The sequence below is a fragment of the Pleurodeles waltl genome, chromosome 9, assembly GCF_031143425.1.
Source record: "Pleurodeles waltl isolate 20211129_DDA chromosome 9, aPleWal1.hap1.20221129, whole genome shotgun sequence".
Taxonomy (NCBI): Eukaryota; Metazoa; Chordata; class Amphibia; order Caudata; family Salamandridae; genus Pleurodeles; species Pleurodeles waltl.
In genome coordinates, this window is record NC_090448.1 from 255,929,244 (window position 1) to 255,950,556 (window position 21,313).

A 21,313-nucleotide genomic window follows, 5' to 3' on the forward strand; every position below is an offset into this window, starting at 1 on the left:
CTTATCTTTAAAGATGATTTATCATTTTGATTCCAATGATATGAAACATGATGTAGCCATCCCTTTCTGATCAGGAATTACAGCTCAAAAAGTATATTAAATAATTCCCAGTGCTGACCTATGAGAGGAGTCGACATCATAATAATTAAAAACAACTTTGGGCGTTTTTCTGTACCAGGACAGGTAAAACTTAAACGTACATGTCCTGCCTTTTACTTACATATCACCTTGCCCTATGGGCAACCTAGGGCCAACCTTTTGGGTGACTTATCTGTGTTAAAAAGGGGAGTTTAAGGCTTGGCAAGAGGTTTAAAAATCAGATCTAAGTGGCAGTGAAACTGCACACACAAACTTTGTAATGGCAGACCTGAGACAGGTTTGAAAGGCTACTTGTGTGGCTGGCACAGTCAGTGCTGCAGGCCCACTAGTAGAATTTAATTTACACGCCCTCTGTATATGGTATACTACTTTACAAGGGACTTACACATAAATTTCATGTGGCAATTGTGAAAATCTCAATGTTACTACATTTAGGGTAGAAGAGCATGCACTTTAGCACTGGTCAGCAGTGATAAAGTGCTCAGAGTCCTAAGGCCAACAAAAAGATACAGCAAAACTGTGAGGCAAAAAGACAAAACATCTTGGGGGAGACCAACCTAAGGCTGATAGATCTAACAGTAGGGCAGCAACATCTTGGAGAATCAAAGATGATCCATTAAACAAAAAATAATGTATGAATTAGAGGAAAACCCTTAAAACAAACTGAAAAAATGGAGCTTAGAATTGAAGCCTAAGGTTATGTGATAAGGCAGTGTTTTGACTGATAACACGGTATCCAGAATGAAAAGCAGACAGAGAACATACAAGGAGAGAACAGTAGAAGAGGGAGCAGGAATCAAGGTCACAAATCCTCTCAGAGCAATCAACAAGATGAAAAAATCCGGAATCACTTCCTCACAACATTTATATAAAAAGATTTTTTGAATAACATTGTCTAATGATTACTATAATTTTTGAGAGATTCTGGGATTCTTTGGGACTGCTTCTTGAGATCTATGTCCGCTCTGAATGTAAGTAACCCATGCCCTGCATATATGGTACAAGATATCTTTAGAGGATTTCCAATCCAGGAGAATGATTTTCACAGTTACAGCTAAAATGGGATCTAGTAGGTACATGTCATTTTCTTTCAGATTAAGTGCTACAATGGTAGATCAAGAACCCAATATAACAGTTGGGAAACCAAACTTCATAGCGATGTTGAAAATGTTATTGATTTGCAGCCTCGCAATATTCTAAAAAGGTTTAATATGCTTGCAGCTGAAAAAAATATCTTCAACATTTATTTCTCAACCTCACAGTTCCAGCACTTGTTTGTTTCTGTTAAGTGCAGTTGATAAGGTTTACTTGGAATCCAGTGTAGATGCGCCAGATTTCTTGCCCACCCACCGTCACCTAACAACAGCACGGGTGTGCCGTATTTATAATACGGCGCACCATGGGGCACAATAGGCCAATAGTGCCAACAATTTTGATGCTTTTGTGGCGCTTTGCTGCATTAGCATCAACAATTTTCACTCTAGCGCAGCAAAGTGCAAGGAGGCCCCATTACTTCAATGGGTGTGTCTTTTTAATGCCTGTTTTGAGCAGGCATTAAACATTACGCCACAAATGACGCAATTAAATCTTGTCGATTTCATTGCACCATTTTTGGGGGCCTCTTAACACCAGAACACCCCCCTGCATACATTATGCCTGGCACAGACATAATGTGGCGCAAGGGGTCACAAAGTGGCACAATGCATAAATTGCGGCACTTTGTAAACGTGGCACAGTTATTTTTGTCTCGTTAAGCCACATTAGTGTAAAAAAAAAATGAAGCTAATGTGACGCCACGTGGCACTCGGGGCTTGTAAATCTGGCCTCAAGTGTCATGGTAGTTTCAAAGTTGTTTCTGAATGTTATATGCCAGATGACTAGAAAATGAGGGTTATAGCCTGTTGATCAAGTGAAAAATGTAAGAAAAGGGTAGTGCCACTTGCGGTAAGGTCCTGTTGTCCTGTGAGCAAGAACTACAAGCACTACACAGGAATCCTTCAGTCTATAACTACACCTATCACTTCAAGGCTTTAGAGGTATTTTCTTGAGTAAGAATAAAACACACACGGGGTCATTACAACTCTGGCGGACGGTGTTAAAGCGGCAGTAATACCGCAAACAGGCCGGTGGACAAAAAAAGGGAATTATGACCATGGCGGAAACCGCCAACATAGACAGCCACTTTAACACTCCGACTGCCACGGCGGTACAGACAAGCAGCGCGGCAGTCACCGCCAACAGACAGGCGGAAGACAATGTACCGTAAATAGTATCACAACCCGCCAATCCGCCACCTTTTCCGGGGCGGATTCTCCGTGGATAAAAACACGGCGGAAACAGTTACTGCAATGGGAAAACGCTCACTTGAACACATCCCACGAGGAAGGAGCATAGCATGGAGCTGGAACTCCAAATCCTACTGGCCCTTGTATTCCTACTCATCCACAAAGACCAACACCTGCGCCGGCGAAGACAACGGTGAGTACTGCACCTATGACATAGGGGAGGCAAAAGTTAGGGGGACACACACGCAACACCCCCACCCCCACCCTCACCCACGACAACACACACACCAATGCATGTCCAAACAGCACAGTAAAAATCCACAACCCCCCCGGAAGAATGCAAAGACAAAATGAAATCAGTCCAAACATTGTAATGTAGCAATATAAATGTCTCAAAAATTATATACATATATTAGAAAATCATACAAAAGTAAATACATTCCGAGAAGTAGTTCAGATATGCACATAGAAATGTCCGTGCACCACTAGTCCAAAAATGCATGGGCGAGGCCCATAATAGATACCTGTCCACACACGGAGAGAACACTGCAGGGGCATCAGATAGAAATACTACAGGCACCTCAGGGGGAAGGGAAAGGGGGGCACCTCAGCCGGAGGAGTGCAAAGCCAGATCCACGACGGGGCTCCATGCCCATTGATGTATCCTGGAGAGTGCAAAGCCACAGTCTCTCAAGTCTCTACAGTGGGTGGCTTGCCCACTGGACCATCCTGGGGAGTGCAAAGCCACAGTCTCACAAGTCTCTTCAGTGGTGGTTTGCCCACTGTTCCATCCTGGGGAGTGCAAAGCCACAGTCTCACAAGTCCCTACAGTGGGTGGTTTGCCCACTGCTCCATCCTAGGGAGTGCAAAGCCACAGTCTCACAAGTCCCTACAGTGGGTGGTTTGCCCACTGTTCCATCCTGGGGAGTGCAAAGCCACAGTCTCTCAAGTCGCTACAGTGGGTGGGTTGCCCACTGTTCAATCCTGGGGAGTGCAAAGCCACAGTCTCTCAAGTCTCTACAGTGGGTGGCTTGCCCACTGGACCATCCTGGGGAGTGCAAAGCCACAGTCTCACAAGTCCTTTCAGTGGGTGGGTTGCCCACTGTTACATCCTGGGGAGTGCAAAGCCACAGTTTCCAAAGTAGATAACAGCCTCCGCTGATTCTGGAGGGGGACTGGTGCCCAGACTGGATTAGTCTCCCCGTGGAAGTTCCTGTCCTGTCACTGTCCCACCTGCACAAGGGATAACAATGCTTGATGTGGCGGCCTTTTCATTCTTACCCGGTGCATGCCCTGTTCAGCAGTGCTTTGCCATGGCGGTTCAGGACTCTTCAGCGGTGCTTTGCCATGGTGGTTCAGGACTCTTCAGCGGTGCTTTGCCATGGGGGTGCATGCATTGTTCAGCGGTGCTTTGCCATGGCGGTTCAGGACTCTTCAGCGGTGCTTTGCCATGGTGGTTCAGGACTCTTCAGCGGTGCTTGGCCATGGCGGTGCAAGCATTGTTCAGCGGTGCTTTGCCATGGCGGTGCATTCATTGTTCAGTGGTGCTTTGCCATGGCGGTGCATGCATTGTTCAGCGGTGCTTTGCCATGGCGGTTCAGGACTCTTCAGCGATGCTTTGCATGGCGGTTCAGGACTCTTCAGCGGTGCTTGGCCATGGCGGTGCAAGCATTGTTCAGCGGTGCTTTGCCATGGCGGTTCAGGACTCTTCAGCGGTGCTTGGCCATGGCAGTGCAAGCATTGTTCAGTGGTGCTTTGCCATGGCGGTTCAGGACTCTTCAGCGGTGCTTTGCCATTGCGGCGTCTGGACTGGGCATTGGTGTGTGGCATGACGTTCTCTGGACTAGGCATTGGTGTGTGGCATGACGTTCTCTGGACTGGGCATTGGTGTGTGGCATGACGTTCTCTGGACTGGGCATTGGTGTGTGCCATGACGTTCCCTCATTGCCCAGCAGGGCTGTGGCAGCCGGGGCCCTCCTGGGCACTGACTCCGGCGGTGGTCTCCTGACCAGTGACGATACTTGGGCCCTCCAGGGCACTGACTCCGGCGGTGGCGGTGGTCTCCTGACCAGTGACGATACTTGGGCCCTCCAGGGCACTGACTCTGGCGGTGGCGGTGGTCTCCTGAGCAGTGACGATACTTGGGCCCTCCAGGGCACTGACTCTGGCGGTGGCCTCCTGACCAGTGACGATACTTGGGCCCTCCAGGGCACTGACTCCGGCGGTGGTCTCCTGACCAGTGACGATACTTGGGCCCTCCAGGGCACCGACTCCGGTGGTGGTCTCCTGACCAGTGACGATACTTGGGCCCTCCAGGGCACTGACTCCGGCGGTGGCGGTGGTCTCCTGACCAGTGACAATACTTGGGCCCTCCAGGGCACTGACTCTGGCGGTGGTCTCCTGACCAGTATGTGGCGGTGGTCTCCTGACCAGTGATGATACTTGGGCCCTCCAGGGCACTGACTCCGGCGGTGGCGGTGGTCTCCTGACCAGTGACGATACTTGGGCCCTCCAGGGCTCTGACTCCGGCGGTGGTCTCCTGACCAGTGACGATACTTGGGCCCTCCAGGGCATTGACTCCGGCGGTGGTCTCCTGACCAGTGACTATACTTGGGCCCTCCTGGGCTATGACTCCGGCTGTGGCGGTGGTCTCCTGACCAGTTCCGATACTTGGGCCCTCCTGGGCTATGACTCCGGCGGTGGTCTCCTGACCAGTGACGATACTTGGGCCCTTCTGGGCAACGACTCTGGCGGTGGTCTCCTGACCAATGACGACGGTGCTGGCAGTGGCGTCACGACCGCCGGGACGGATGCCGCCCTTCTCCGCCGTGCTGCTCACACTAGGCTTTGCAGATTTCCTCTGGCCCTTCCCCACCTTTGGAAGAGTCACAGCTGACTCTGCAATCCCCCTGGAACCCCTGTGAGTTGTTTTGCCTCCAGGAGTCTTCACAGGGTCCCTTCGGCCACTTTCCAATTTCAGAGCCTTTACAGGGGGTGGGCTGCCAGTGCCTTGGCTCCGGGTCACACTGCCTGCCCTGGTGGCCGGTGCACTCCACACACCTTGAACAAGCACCACTGGTTGGACAACGGTGAGTACTGCACCTATGACATAGGGGAGGCAAAAGTTAGGGGGACACACACGCAACACCCCCACCCCCACCCTCACCCACGACAACACACACACCAATGCATGTCCAAACAGCACAGTAAAAATCCACAACCCCCCCGGAAGAATGCAAAGACAAAATGAAATCAGTCCAAACATTGTAATGTAGCAATATAAATGTCTCAAAAATTATATACATATATTAGAAAATCATACAAAAGTAAATACATTCCGAGAAGTAGTTCAGATATGCACATAGAAATGTCCGTGCACCACTAGTCCAAAAATGCATGGGCGAGGCCCATAATAGATACCTGTCCACACACGGAGAGAACACTGCTGGGGCATCAGATAGAAATACTACAGGCACCTCAGGGGGAAGGGAAAGGGGGGCACCTCAGCCGGAGGAGTGCAAAGCCAGATCCATGACGGGGCTCCATGCCCATTGATGTATCCTGGAGAGTGCAAAGCCACAGTCTCTCAAGTCTCTACAGTGGGTGGCTTGCCCACTGGACCATCCTGGGGAGTGCAAAGCCACAGTCTCACAAGTCTCTACAGTGGGTAGTTTGCCCACTGTTCCATCCTGGGGAGTGCAAAGCCACAGTCTCACAAGTCCCTACAGTGGGTGGTTTGCCCACTGTTCCATCCTGGGGAGTGCAAAGCCACAGTCTCTCAAGTCTCTACAGTGGGTGGGTTGCCCACTGTTCAATCCTGGGGAGTGCAAAGCCACAGTCTCTCAAGTCTCTACAGTGGGTGGCTTGCCCACTGGACCATCCTGGGGAGTGCAAAGCCACAGTCTCACAAGTCCTTTCAGTGGGTGGCTTGCCCACTGTTACATCCTGGGGAGTGCAAAGCCACAGTTTCCAAAGTAGATAACAGCCTCTGCTGATTCTGGAGGGGGACTGGTGCCCAGACTGGATTAGTCTCCCCGTGGAAGTTCCTGTCCCGTCACTGTCCCACCTGCACAAGGGATAACGATGCTTGATGTGCCGCCCTTTTCATTCTTACCCGGTGCATGCCCTGTTAAGCAGTGCTTTGCCATGGCGGTTCAGGACTCTTCAGCGGTGCTTTGCCATGGCGGTTCAGGACTCTTCAGTGGTGCTTTGCCATGGCGGTGCATGCATTGTTCAGCGATGCTTTGCCATGGCGGTTCAGGACTCTTCAGCGGTGCTTTGCCATGGCGGTTCAGGACTCTTCAGCGGTGCTTGGCCATGGCGGTGCAAGCATTGTTCAGCGGTGCTTTGCCATGGCGGTGCATGCATTGTTCAGTGGTGCTTTGCCATGGCGGTGCATGCATTGTTCAGCGGTGCTTTGCCATGGCGGTTCAGGACTCTTCAGCAGTGCTTTGCCATGGCGGTTCAGGACTCTTCAGTGATGCTTTGCCATGGCGGTTCAGGACTCTTCAGCGGTGCTTGGCCATGGCGGTGCAAGCATTGTTCAGTGGTGCTTTGCCATGGCGGTTCAGGACTCTTCAGCGGTGCTTGGCCTTGGCGGTGCAAGCATTGTTCAGTGGTGCGTTGCCATGGCGGTTCAGGACTCTTCAGCGGTGCTTTGCCATGGCGGCGTCTGGACTGGGCATTGGTGTGTGGCATGACGTTCTCTGGACTAGGCATTGGTGTGTGGCATGATGTTCTCTGGAATGGGCATTGGTGTGTGGCATGACGTTCTCTGGACTGGGCATTGGTGTGTGGCATGACGTTCCCTCATTGCCCAGAGGGGCTGTGGCAGCCGGGGCCCTCCTGGGCACTGACTCCGGCAGTGGTCTCCTGACCAGTGACGATACTTGGGCCCTCCAGGGCACTGACTCCGGCGGTGGCGGTGGTCTCCTGACCAGTGACGATACTTGGGCCCTCCAGGGCACTGACTCCGGCGGTGGTCTCCTGACCAGTGACGATACTTGGGCCCTCCAGGGCACTGACTCTGGTGGTGGTCTCCTGACCAGTGACGATACTTGGGCCCTCCAGGGCACTGACTCCGGCGGTGGCGGTGGTCTCCTGACCAGTGACAATACTTGGGCCCTCCAGGGCACTGACTCCGGTGGTGGTCTCCTGACCAGTATGTGGCGGTGGTCTCCTGACCAGTGACGATACTTGGGCCCTCCAGGGCACTGACTCCGGCGGTGGTCTCCTGATCAGTGACGATACTTGGGCCCTCCAGGGCACTGACTCTGGCGGTGGTCTCCTGACCAGTGACGATACTTGGGCCCTCCAGGGCTCTGACTCCGGCGGTGGTCTCCTGACCAGTGACGATACTTGGGCCCTCCAGGGCACTGACTCCGGCGGTGGCGGTGGTCTCCTGACCAGTGACTATACTTGGGCCCTCCTGGGCTATGACTCCGGCGGTGGCGGTGGTCTCCTGACCAGTGTCGATACTTGGGCCCTCCTGGGCTATGACTCCGGCGGTGGTCTCCTGACCAATGACGATACTTGGGCCCTCCCGGGCAACGACTCTGGGGGTGGTCTCCTGACCAATGACGACGGTGCTGGCAGTGGCGTCACGACCGCCGGGAAGGATGCCGCCCTTCTCCACCGTGCTGCTCACACTAGGCTTTGCAGATTTCCTCTGGCCCTTCCCCACCTTTGGAGGAGTCACAGCTGACTCTGCAATCCCCCTGGAACCCCTGTGAGTTGTTTTGCCTCCAGGAGTCTTCACAGGGTCCCGTCGGCCACTTTTCAATTTCAGAGCCTTTACATGGGGTGGGCTGCCAGTGCCTTGGCTCCGGGTCTCACTGCCTGCCCTGGTAGCCGGTGCACTCCACACACCTTTAACAAGCACCACTGGTTCTAGAGGCTTTTTGGCTGAGGCGCTACGACGGGACTGATGAATTGGAGGGGGGGCAAAAAGGTCAACTTTACACAGGGACAGTTTCTGACGAACACTGGGGTGGGTAGTTGGAGGGGGTCTGGGAGTGGAGGAAGAGGAGGAAGAGGAGGTGGTTGTAGGAGGTGTCACTTTAGGTGTTTTGGGTGCAGGTGCAGGTACTGGAGGCTGTCGTGAGGTGGATAGATGTCGGGTGTGTGGGTGCCCGCGCTTGTGTACTTTGGGTGGGGGCGTCACAGACACACTGGGAGAGGACACAGGGGAAGTGTAAATGGGAGTGGAGGTGGTGAGTGCAGGTGAGCGGCTTGTGGTGCTGGGTGTACTGCTGCGAGTCCTAGTGCCTGTAGATGTAGTGCATGCAGGTGAGAGTGTAGACGACACTGGGAGGGAGGAGGGAGACGACGAGGAGGGGGACACAGTGGAGGCAGTGGATGTTGCAGTGTCTGCATGTGGGTGATGCTTGTGTGTGTGCCTGTGGGTTGTGTAGTGCCTATGTTTGCCTGAGCTACTTTTGTGTGTTGAGGTGTGTGCATGCTGGTCTGTAGGTGTGTTTGGGATAGGCTGGGGTACAGGGGATTGGGTCTGGGTGGAGGAAGTTGGAGGGGGGAGGCTAGACACAGGGACAATGGCTGCCATCAGTGCTGAGGCCAGAGATTGCAGGGTTCGCTGAACGGCAGCCTGACCAGAATGAATGCCCTCCAGGAATGCATTACTGTGTTGCAACTCCCTTTCTACACCCTGGATGGCATTCACAATGGTAGACTGCCCAACAGTGAGTGACCTGAGGAGGTCAATGGCCTCCTCACTGATGGCAGCAGTGGTGCCTGGGGCGAAGGTGATGCCCACCCTCCTGGGTGAGCGGGCACGGGGCGAACGCTGAAGGGCTGCTGGGAGGGCGGTGCTGGTAGGGGAGGTGGCGGGTGTACCTGTAGAAGTGGGGGGCACAGATGGTGCCGCCACCACAAGGGAGCTCCCATCGTCGGACGAGTCCATGTTGCTGGTTGCTGATCCGGTGGCCGACGTGAAGCTCCCCTCGCCCTCCGTCCCACTGGTGCATTCAGAGTCCGTGGTGTGGCCCTCCATGGCCATGTGGGATGCAGCTCCCTCGTACTCCGGTGCCACTGTACCTCCGCCTGATGATGCTGATGAACAAAAGAACAGGGAGAACACAAAAAGAGGGGGGGAAGACAGAAGAAAGACAGGTTGAGTACATGGCAGACCGCGACCGTTGGCGAACAATACAGACACAGCAGCCCCCAGCACTACGCCGTGCTCCTGGCCTCAACAGATGCAATTCCTGGGATCTGGCCTACATGTTTATGGTGGACATCTGCACACATGGATGCCACAGGGGCATCTGTACCTGTACTTGCAACTCTACTGAGGTGGGGTAGGGTGCCACATGGCCTGCATTGCGGAGGTGCCTAGTCTACTGATTTCTGCCTGGCCTAGGTACACCCACAGGCCTCCTCCCCCACCCAGACCCCTCCACTGCGCGCAAAGTCAGCAGAATGAGAGTGTACTCACCCCCTTGTGTCTGCTGTGATGCCCTCAAGCACCCATCCAACTCAGGGTAGGCGACTGCCAGGATCCTGAACATCAGGGGGGTCATGGGGCGACGGGCACCTCTCCCACGTTGGGAGGCCATCCCCAGCTGAGCCTCCGCCGTCTTCTTGCTCCAGCGGCGAATGTCCTCCCATCGTTTACAGCAGTGGGTGCCCCGTCTCTGGTGGACCCCCAGGGTCCGGACGTCCTTGGCGATGGCACGCCAAATGTCCTTCTTCTGGTGGGCGCTGACCTACACGACATGCACAAGGGAAGAAGAGAAGTCATTAACAACCGCTCCGTCAATGTGCGTGGCCCCCCTCTCTACCCTAGCCATGTGGCACATACATTAACATGCATTAATGTTGCCTGAACTCTGCCCCCTTCGCTCTTCCAACCAGCCCTCTCCACCCAGGCCTAGCCCATACAACGTGCTCCCTGTGTACTAACCTGTTGGTCTGGAGGACCGTAGAGTAGCGTGTACTGGGGGAGGACCCCGTCTACCAGTTTCTCCAACTCCTGAGCAGTGAAGGCAGTGGCCCTTTCCCCAGACGCAGCAGCCATCGTCGCTTCCAGACCGAGGTCACAGCAGCACTTGCAGTGTAGGTCCTCTCCTGTCGAAGGTCAGGTATCTAGTGATTGAACTGATAGAAAATGGCGGTGACGTCCGCGGCGGTGACGTCCACGCCAGTGCGTATCATCACCACCGGCGCACTTCCTCATTGGCTCCTGGGACCCCTAGGGTCCAATGTTAACCAATGCAGCATTACGCCGCGGTCTACGACCGCCTACCGCGACGGTGTGCCACGCAAGCGCAGTTACCCCACAATCCCATTGTCCCAGTTTAGAGGTCAGGCATCCACCATTTCAGGGGCCCACTAGGCTCCATTTACTTCTGCGTCACACATAGCTAGGCCTACACTCAACACACATACAGGAAGGGTTTTGTGTTTGGTGTTGTGTTCTGTGTAACTGTGGGTACATACCTGGAAAAAAGTTGACTCGATCCTCGCTGTTGTCCTTCCTAGGTGCCGTCAGCTGGGACATTTGAGACGATGGCGGAATTCTCTGGTGTACCGACCGCTGGTGGACCTGTTGACAATGGAAGCGCGAAATGTAATCGTCACCTACCGGTTTGAGCGTGCCACAATCCAGGAACTATGTACCCAGTTGGAGCCAGACCTGATGTCACCAATCCGCCATCCCACTGGAATCCCCCCTGACGTGCAGGTGCTGTCAGTGCTCCATTTCCTTGCAAGTGGCTCTTTTCAGACAACAGTGGCCATGGCATCAGGGATGTCCCAGCCTATGTTTTCCAATGTGCTGTCCAGAGTGTTGTCTGCCCTGCTGAAACACGTAAGGAGATACATAATTTTCCCTGAGGTTGAAGATTTGGCAACAGTGAAAGGTGACTTCTATGCCCTTGGACATATCCCCAACGTCATAGGTGCTATTGATGGAACCCATGTAGCTTTGGTCCCCCACCACAGGAGTGAACAGGTGTACAGGAACCGGAAGAGTTATCATTCCATGAATGTACAGATGGTATGTTTGGCAGACCAGTACATCTCCCAGGTAAATGCTATGTTCCCTGGCTCAGTGCATGACGCCTACATCCTGCGGAATAGCAGCATCCCTGATATGATGGGTGAACTCCAGAGGCACCATGTGTGGCTATTAGGGGACTCTGGTTACCCCAACCTTTCCTGGCTATTGACCCCAGTGAGGAATCCCAGGACCAGGGCAGAGGAACGCTACAATGAAACCCATGGGTGGACTAGGAGGGTGATCGAACGCACCTTCGGCCTCCTGAAGGCCAGGTTCAGGTGCCTCCATATGACAGGTGGTTCCCTATTCTGCTCACCGAAGAAGGTGTGCCAGATCATCATCGCCTGCTCGATGCTTCACAATCTTGCATTGCGACGCCAGGTGCCTTTTCTGCAGGAGGATGGTCCAGATGATGGTGTTGTGGCAGCTGTGGAGCCTGTGGACAGTGATGAGGAGGAAGCTGAGGAAGAAGACAACGACAACAGGGAGTCAGTCATACAGCAATATTTCCAGTGACACACAGGTGAGAACATTTTCATTTTTTACATTACATTCACTGTCACACGTCTTACTCTATCCTGTGTGTAATTTACTGAGAGTATTTGGTAACTGAGTTGTTCCTTTCCATTACAGTTTCACAGGTGTGGTTACCAACGTGTGTCATCTGCAAGCATCCTTCAAGGACTTGTGATGTGTGACATTGGTATGTTGCCTTAACAAATATAAACGCATTTTGACACTGTCATTGAAAATACATTTTACAAAAGCATAGACTGACTCCAGAATGTTTTGTGGTTCAGGGGTGTTTATTTAAGTGCTCAATATTGGAGGGGGGTTGTAAAATGGTGAGGGGTGATGGTGGAGGAATGTCCATGACAGAGTCCAGTCTATTAGTCTTACAGGTGCACTGCCCATCTGGGCATAGGAAGTGGAGCAGGGGCAGTTAAAGTATGGACAGGGTAACAAAGTGGGACAGTGGGGGGACAATCAGGGTGGTCTCATTTCCTGGCGGGGGTCTTGCCATCTTGCTCTGTCCTGTTCCTGGATCTCAGGGCCCGCTTGCGTGGTGGTTGTCCGTCTGCAGGGGGTGGGGTGCTGGTGTGGTGGTCCTGTGGCGGGACGTCCTGTCCACTAGCGCCGGCGGAGGTAGTGGGAAGTTTATCGTCCTAGCTAGTGTCAGGGGCCCCTTGGAGTGCCACGGTGTCCCTCACGGTCTGCTGTATGTCCTTCAGCACCCCTACGATGGTGCCCAAGGCAGAGCTGATAGTCCTGAGCTCCTCCCTGAATCCCAAATACTGTTCCTCCTGCAGGCGCAGGGTCTCCTGAAACTTGACCAGGACCGTCGCCATCGTCTCCTGGGAGTGGTGGTATGCTCCCATGATGGAGGAGAGGGCCTCGTGGAGAGTGGGTTCCCTTGGCCTGTCCGCCCCCTGTCGCACAGCAGCCCTCCCAGTTCCCCTGTTTTCCAGTGCCTCCGTCCCCTGGACCGTGTGCCCACTACCACTGCCCCCAGGTCCCTGTTGTTGTTGTGATGGTGGGTTATCCTGGGTTCCCTGTAGTGGTGGACACACCGCTGATTGACCTGTCCTGGGTACGGAGGTTTGGGCCCGCTGGGTGGGTGCTGTGCTGGTGTTACCAGAGGGTGGAAGGTCAGTGTTGGGCTGTGCCTGTGCAAGGGGAACTGACTGTCCCGAGGCCCACGATGGTCCGGGCTGGTCATCAGGCTCCAGTAGGGCAGAGCTGCTATCATCACTGTGGGCCTCTTCTGTGGGTGGAGTGGAGATGTCTGGACCCTCCTGTGTGGTGACGGTCCTTCGTGATCCTTCAAGGGCTTAGGAGCATGATTATTGCATGTGTGTGTGTCATGGTATGCAATGGGTGGGTGTTTGTGTACCCCAGTGCTAGCATTCCTGTATGGGGGCTTGTGTGATGATGGTTAGGGGGTTGTTCTGGGTATGTGCAGTGGGCATGCTTTGGTGAGTGGTGACCATCCTTAGTTGTGTCATGCAGGGCTTGGTGCTGGGATGGGTGGTTTGTGTTCTTAGTACATTAGTGAGGAGTTTGAGTGATGGGAGAGGGGGTGAGGGTGTGGGTGTGTGATAGCATGCAGGGAGGGTGGGGGATCTGATAGTTAAGATTTGACTTACCAGTGTCCATTCCTCCACCGACTCCTACGAGGCCCTCTGGATGCATGATGGTCAAGACTTGCTCCTCCCATGTTGTTAGTTGTGGGGGAGGAGATGGGGGTCCGCCGCCAGTCCGCTGTACCGCGATGTTGTGCCTGGAGACCGCTGAACGCACCTTCCCCCGTAGGTCGTTCCACCTCTTCCTGATGTCCTCCTGATTTCTTGGGTGTTGTCCCACAGCGTTGACCCTGTCGACTATTCTGCACCATAGCTCCATCTTCCTGGCTATGGATGTGTGCTGCACCTGTGAGCCAAATAGCTGTGGCTCTACCCGTACGATTTCCTCCACCATGACCCTGAGCTCCTCTTCGGAAAAGCGGGGGTGTCTTTGGTGTGCCATGGGGTGGTGTGTGTGAGGTGGTGTATGTGTTGATGAGTGCAGTGATGTGTAGTGGTGTGTGGTGTTTTGTGAGTGGATGTTGTCTGGGTGATGGTGTTGTGTGCCTCTGTGTGGTGGGATTGTCTAATCAGTGCTGTCTCTCTGGCCTTCTTTCAGAATTGTTGTTGTAGGGGTTTGTGGGTGATGTGGGTGTGTGTTTTATATTTTATTGGGTGTGTGGGAGTGGTGTGTGTATGTGTATCAGGTGTGTGTATTTGGAATTGTCCAATGTGGCAGTGTTTTGGAAATGTGTGTGTATTTTGAGCGCAGCGGTGTGTACCGCCAATGGAATACCGCGGTTGAAAGACCGCTGCGTGGATTCGTGGGTCGTAATAGCATGGGCGTGTTTCTATTGGCGTGGAGGTGGAGGTTTTGTTTTCGCCATTTTAACACTGACCTTTGGTGTGGCGGACTTGTGTGGGTGACTGAATTTCAGCGGATTCCGTGCTGTGGGTCATAATAGCTGTGTCGGAATTCCGCGGCCGCGGCGGTGTATTGGCGGTCTTCTGCACGGCGGTAAGCGCCTTTTACCGCCAATGTTGTAATGACCCCCACAGTGTGACTTCAACACACATTTCCCTACTGAGAGAGGATTCCCTAAGGAATCTTTTTTGATTGTTGACTTTCTTAGATGAGGATTGATGACATCAGCTAATGCCAGTAAGATAGATTTGGAAATAAAATTTAGAGAATGACAGAAAATGCAAAATGAGCTATCTACAATATATTTTTCATGAAGAATTGACACCAGTATCAAAGTATGCTAAAAACTAAATCTGACAATATCCAATCATGGAAGACTCATCAAGCACCTAAAAAGGTGCTTTATCAGGCAGTAGAATTTTGTTTTTGTGCAACCAATTTCTCTTTAGCACCTCTAATAGGAGTTCCAAGCAGTTTCTACTGGAGGTCCATTGTAAGTGAGTTTATGGCAGGAGTTCTTTCCATTTAGCTAATCCCCTTCCCGCTGATGACAAGACTCTTACTGCGGCTTTCCACTCGGAGCAATCAACAGCATTTATCTCAATGTTGCACATTGAGAGATCCTTTAATAGAGGTACTTACAGTTCTACCTTAAGTTCAGAAATAAAGCTGTCTGTACACGCTTGTGTTTGTTCCATTTGCTGGACAGATGTGTATGTAGGCCATGTGTGGCTTGCTGTCCCACTGTTTCGCTGCTGACAATGCTTTTCTCTACTACTTCCAAAGTTTGCCAGCAAGTGAAATTTGGCCTGGAGAAAGGGGTGCTTTTGTATCTTAACAGAACACAGTTTCAGAATACAAAACAGCTCTTAGAGACACCAGGATAAGGTGGTAATTTATGGCACCTCAGCAACTTTCACTTTAGTGTTCCATCAATGATTCCTTTTCCACAACCTTTTTAACCTGTAGCTATCCAGGCCATGAGAACACACAGGTAGGATCCAAAGTGACTGAATACAACACCATGCCAGAGAATAAGTGATTACAGGAAATTAAGGAGATAGAGTGTAAGGTAAAGAACCAGGAGAAGGAGGAAAGGTATGGTGAAACTTGGGATACAACCAGTGCAAAGGAGATTCCCAATCTCCTTCCACTTACTATCTGTGCGCTCACCTATTATATTCCCTCTGTAGCCACCTCTAGCAGCTACCAGCTGCATTCAAATCCCAGCAATATTGTCTCCCACACACTCTCTTCATCTCCAGACTTCAGTAGCCTTCACTGCCCATTTAACATCTAAGTGTTAGAAAATTGGATTATTAGTTGAGTGGGGTGAGAGTCCCACTCAAAATATTCACCACAGTCCTTGTCAGAGTAAACCTCACAAGTCGCTAAATAAACTTCAGCTTAATGCCCTTTTAGCTTGACACACAAGCAATCAGGTATTACTCAGAGGCAATGTGTAAAGAATATATGCAGCACCAAAACAAAAACAAAGTGAAGACACAACAACAGCAAAATTCCAAACTAATTAAAGAGTAAGTTTAATAAACAAAATGACAAAAATCCAATAAGTTGATCCGGAGTTATGAATTTTGAAGATTTAATTAAAAATACTGCTAAGAATCATAAAGCACTCAGGGCCTGATTTATGAATAGTGGCGCTGCACCTAGTCCTCTTCTTGGATTTTTCTGGATTATGATGAGGAAGATGATCCTCCTGTTGCTAATATTACACCTACATCAAAATTCATTCAGAAGCAGAATCTTTTGATAGAGTTTCCATCTTCACTCAAATTTGATCCCCTTTCTCATTCGGCTAGGCATCCTGCAATTATGTCTAATGAGGTCCCGATTTCTGACTTTGTTGACCACAAGGTTGAGTCCTCTCTGAAGAAGTGCTTTTAAGGTTTAAATGAACTTCTTTGTGCCGCGATTTATTCAGTGAATGCCTCTCACTCCTTCGTTAACGACTTCCAGTCCCTGACTACGGCAATCCAGGATGGGGTTGAATGTTCAGCACTGTATGCTAATATGGAGAGTCAGGCCACGTTCTTGGCAGATGTTTCTTGTGATGTGTTGAAGGCTTCTGCTTCGGCCATGGCTTCTTCTATTTTGGTCCAGCTCCATGTTTATTTGTGTGCCTGGAAAGAGGATTCTGCTCAGAAGTTGGGATTGCTACACATGCACTTCACTGGCAGCTGCCTCTTTGGAGATGATCTAGAATCTATGTCTCACAAGGCTTTCAAGAAGGCATGCCCAGCTTTTTTGTTGTCTGCGCTTTTGTGTGGATGGCCTTCACTGGCAGTTCTGGGTCCCTCCTTTGGACTCACCACCTCTCCCAGAGTGTTCACCAAGGTTATATCGCACTGGTTGCTTATCTTCATGGTCTGGTGGTGATGATTCATCCCTACTTGGATGACTGGCTGCTCCATCATCCAGTGCTGTCTGTTCTTCAGTTTCAGATTCTTTTGGTGTGCCGTACTCTGGAGGACTTTGGCCTTCTTATCAAGTGGGACAAGTCGCATCTTGCCCCCAAACAGGATCTACAGTTCATCGGGGCTCATTTCCAGACTGCTGTGGGAATGGTCAGTCTTCCTCAGGACAGGGCAAAGGTGTTGTTTGATCTGTTGCTGTTTCTAGGCCAGAGACCTATGGCAACCACACAAGAGTGGTTATGTCTTCATTGTAACATGGTAGGTGTATTGTATTAATCTTGATTGAGACCTGTTCCTTTTGGGTTGGCCTCTTATATTGTCTCCTTCTTATTTCAGGTAACCTGCAAGTTTGTCATTCGTTGGACACAGCTTCACCTGGGTCCTTTGGTACATCATCTGCTCTCACATTGGAGGCTGGGCTGTCATCCTCTGGAGTCCCTGCTGCCAGTTTCTACACACATCTGGCAGATGATGCAGTGGTGGCTGGATCGCCTGAAATTATCTTGAGGGTCCTTCTTGCCCTTTCTGAATTAATACAGATGCAAGCAGGTTGGGGTGGGGTGCGACCTTGGACAGCCTCCCTGTTCAGGGGTGAAGGTCTCCTCAGGAGAACAGGCTCTCTCCGAACTGGAGGGATTTGAAGGAAATTTCTCTGGCCCTTCTTAATTTTTTCTCCATTGCTCAGCAATTTGGTGGTTTTGATGAGGACAGGCAACACTGAGGCCAAGTCATACATCAAAAGGCAAGTTGGGACAGGTCTTGGTCTCTAGCTTACCTGGCATTTCAGGTAATGAGCTGGACGGAATCTCATCTCTCTACTGCATGCATTTCAGGGAAGGACAATGTACAGGCAGACAGTCTCAACAAAGTTTTCCCTTCTTCCCACAACTTCTATCTGGCTCCTTGTATTTTTTCTCAGCTGTGCCAGTGGTACAGCACTCCCCAAGTGGATTTTTTGACTCCTCAGGCAATTCTCTGCTTCACAGATTTTTCTCTCGGTCCCCAGACCCATGGTCGTGTGGGGTGCATCCCTTGTTGTAGCCCGGCTCTCCCTGCTTCTACATACTTTTCCTCCATTTTCTCTTTTCTTCAAGCTTTTGACCAGACTGCGTAGGGAGACAGTGTATCTCATTCTGGGCACCCCATTTTAGGCTCAGGTGGGTTGGTTTCCATTGTTGAGGCTGCTGGTGGTGGCACTGGAATGGGTCCTCTCCTTCTGCCTTGTCCCCTCTGTGTCCCCATTCTTACAAAAGCCACTCGCCAGCAGGTGTGCCTGACAATATGGCTCTTGAAAGGAGGGGTTTTAAGTTGCAGGGCATTTCCTCTCTTGTTTCGGTCTCCATTCAGCATTCTTGTAAGGGTCCACTAGGAGATCTTATAGTCATTATTGGTCCTTCTTTTTCAAATGATGCATAGGACGATCTCTGGATCATACCACTTGTCCATTCGGATGGGCCCTTCAATTTCTGCAGGATGGTTTTCAGAGGGGCTGTGTGGCGCTTACCCTGTGAGGGAAATAGGCTGCAATTAAAGTAGTTTGCTCTCCTTTTTAGTATACCTGAACTTCTTTCTTTGGGTTCCCAACTCCTTCAGTGCTTTTCTTTGCTTAAACCAACTACTAGGTCAGAGGTGCCTTTCAGGGGCCTGCATTTGGTCTCCTACTTTTGAGCCCCTAGACATTGTGGGATTGACGTTCCTTACCTTGAAAATGTTTTTTCTGGCTGCCATTACTTCTGATCAGAGGTTGGGTGAGCTGGCATCCTTGTCTATTAGGCCTCCTTATTTACTGATGTTCTCTGACAGGCTTGTCTTGCAGTTGGGACCTGAGTTCCTTCCTAAGGTGGTCTCCTCTTTTCACAGATGCCAGGAAATAACTTTGCCCTCTTTCTTTTCAGCACTTGCTACTCCTGAGGAAAAGGCCGCACACACAGATATGTTACGGGCTGTGAAGATCTATTGAGTTGCACCATGGACTTTTGTCAGTGCGAGAATGTGTTTGTGAACTTGGTTTGAAAGCTTCCACGCTCACTTTGAGTTGGTGGATAAGTCCCCTGATTTCACTGGTCAGTGAATCACAACATGCATGTCTGCCAGGTGGAGTACAAGGGAGATCTACCAGGGGCATGTGGGCTTCCTTGGTGGAGGCTCAGGGTGTTTCAGTTTTGGGCATTTGCAACTTAGTCTTCTCCACCTACCTTTGTTTCACATTACAGGCTAGACGTGAGACATTCTTCAGCCTTCGAGCCTGTCTCTCAGTGAACAAGCTGTTCTCCTGTATGATGCCTGCCTGGTTATAAAATAGAATTGCTTGAGCAGTGACCAGGTGCCTGTGACATTCTTTCTTTCTGGCAGATTCAGGTTGTTCTGTTGTTGCTTTGGTATATCCTCATGTGAATAAGAAGTTGAGAAGGTAAAAATTACATTACTTTCAGGTAATCTTCATTACTTTGAATACCCTATTTCTCGTACCCCCCCTTGTTCCTTCCCGGATCACAGCCTGAACCCCATGATGTTTTGCTAGGGGATGTAAAGGTGTTTTTCTGGACTCTATTCATTCATATCACCAGATTGGAGGGAGGTGCTTGGTGGTTAGGAAGGGGGAGCTTATTAGCATTGAGCCTATTTGATTGGTTCTGGCTAAGGTACCTGGGCCTGGGTAGAGTTGAAACACCTCATGTGAGTAAGTATTGGGACAAGAAAAAGGGTGTAATGAAGATTACCAGTAAGTAATGTAATCATGTATAAAGATTAAAAGGTAACATAATGTTAGTCTATAAGAGAGAGAGACTGGCTACAGTGGAAAAACACCTTTGGAGGGTTTTACTACCAGGACATGTAAATCACAAATACACATTTCCGCCTTTTTAAATACCATGCACCCTGTCCTATGAGCCTTTATGGCCTACCTGAGGTGTAACTTACAAGCCTTAACCAGGACAGTCGAGGCCTGGCAAAAGGTTTATTTTGAAAGGTTGAAATGGCGATTTAAAACTTCACTACAGGATGCAGTGGCAGGCTTGAGACATGCTTTACAGGACTACATTAGTGGGTGGCATATTAAGTGCCACAGACAACTAGTAGCATTTTAAGTCCCTGGGTACATATAGTACCATATATTTGGGACTTTTAAGTGAATTAAAATATCCTATCAAATGTACACCAATTTTGCCATGTTTAAGAGGGAGTGTAGAAGCACCTTACCACTGATTAGCAGGAGTAAAATGTGCAGAGTCAAAAAGTCAACATAAAACAGGTTCAGCAAAGGCAAAAATCCAGGGTGGCCATCCAACCTAAGAATGTATCTTCTTTCTAAAAAAAATTATAATTAATAGGATGGTGGATGTATAGTTATACTTAACTAATATAAGAAATAGGGGAAGTTATGCTTGGTCCTAAAATCACTTAAGTTAAGGAATTTCGGTGTAAGTGGATAAGTGAAGGAAGACCTAACTCCAAATAAAAACAGCACAAAATGCAATCCAACTCTTACTTCATTCACAGGCAGCTAGATCCATGCAAATAGATTGAACTGCAAGCAATCAAGAGGATTTGACACAAAGAGATGGGACATTAAGTCTGGGAAAATAATTTGAAGGAGACATATTGTGTTAGCAATAGAAAGCTGTATAGGGGTTTCTGATGTCTTTAGTTCTGTGTTTGAGAGGATCAAAACACAGAATTCAGTGCTTGCCTGAAAAAAAACAAAAAAGAGTAGAAAGAAAGTCTTCCAGAAGATGAGGAAGGAGAGCCTCTCTACTTGAGGAGAGAGAAATGACTACAGCCTGCCACAGATAATAAGAGGGCAAGATGCAAACAAAAGAAATAACTCTGATGAAATAAATCTTAGGAGAACAAAGATGGGACAATATCTCTTGCAAAAGCTAGAAAGTGGAAAGAGATATGACAGAATGAAGAAGCTATAATTCCCAATGGAGGTGTAGAAAGGAGGTTTTTGACTTGTGCATCCTGAAAAATATCTGAAACATACCTAAAAGCATCATCAAAACTAATTCATTCAGAGTTGGTTTACATAAATCAAAAGTACCAAAGTCATACAACTATTACTTGCGTTGAATTTCACAATTACTATTGCCTGTGGTTTACTCACACAAGCAAACTTGATACTCAAACCATTAGATGAGATCATTACCAATTGAATAAGCCCAAATGTAAAGTACAAAATAACCAACATCAAATCTTTATTGTCCATAGTTAAAAATGAAGAACTAAAACAAATAAATGCCAGTCAAAATATCATAATCTCCAATGTACTCATGTGAGGCAGCCACCCTGTGAGCCATACGTTTTCCTGTGATCTCCTATGGGGTTTTTCTCTGGAGTGGTTTTAGTACAACCCTAGCTCACAAAACATGTGCAGCACATATATTTCATAATGCATGTTATTTTGTCGGTACGGCCCAACTGTTACTGTGGAGACATTAAAATTAAGTCAGTTGTTCATATAAGCAGGTGGTCTGTCCTGC

General features: G+C 50.0%; 1 protein-coding gene across 4 annotated transcripts in view; it reads right to left on the reverse strand.

Annotated features, from left to right (window-relative positions):
* SLC6A1 (solute carrier family 6 member 1) overlaps positions 1–21,313 on the reverse strand; it is a 528,744-nt gene that overhangs the window by 337,195 nt on the left and 170,236 nt on the right. The window lies entirely within an intron of this gene.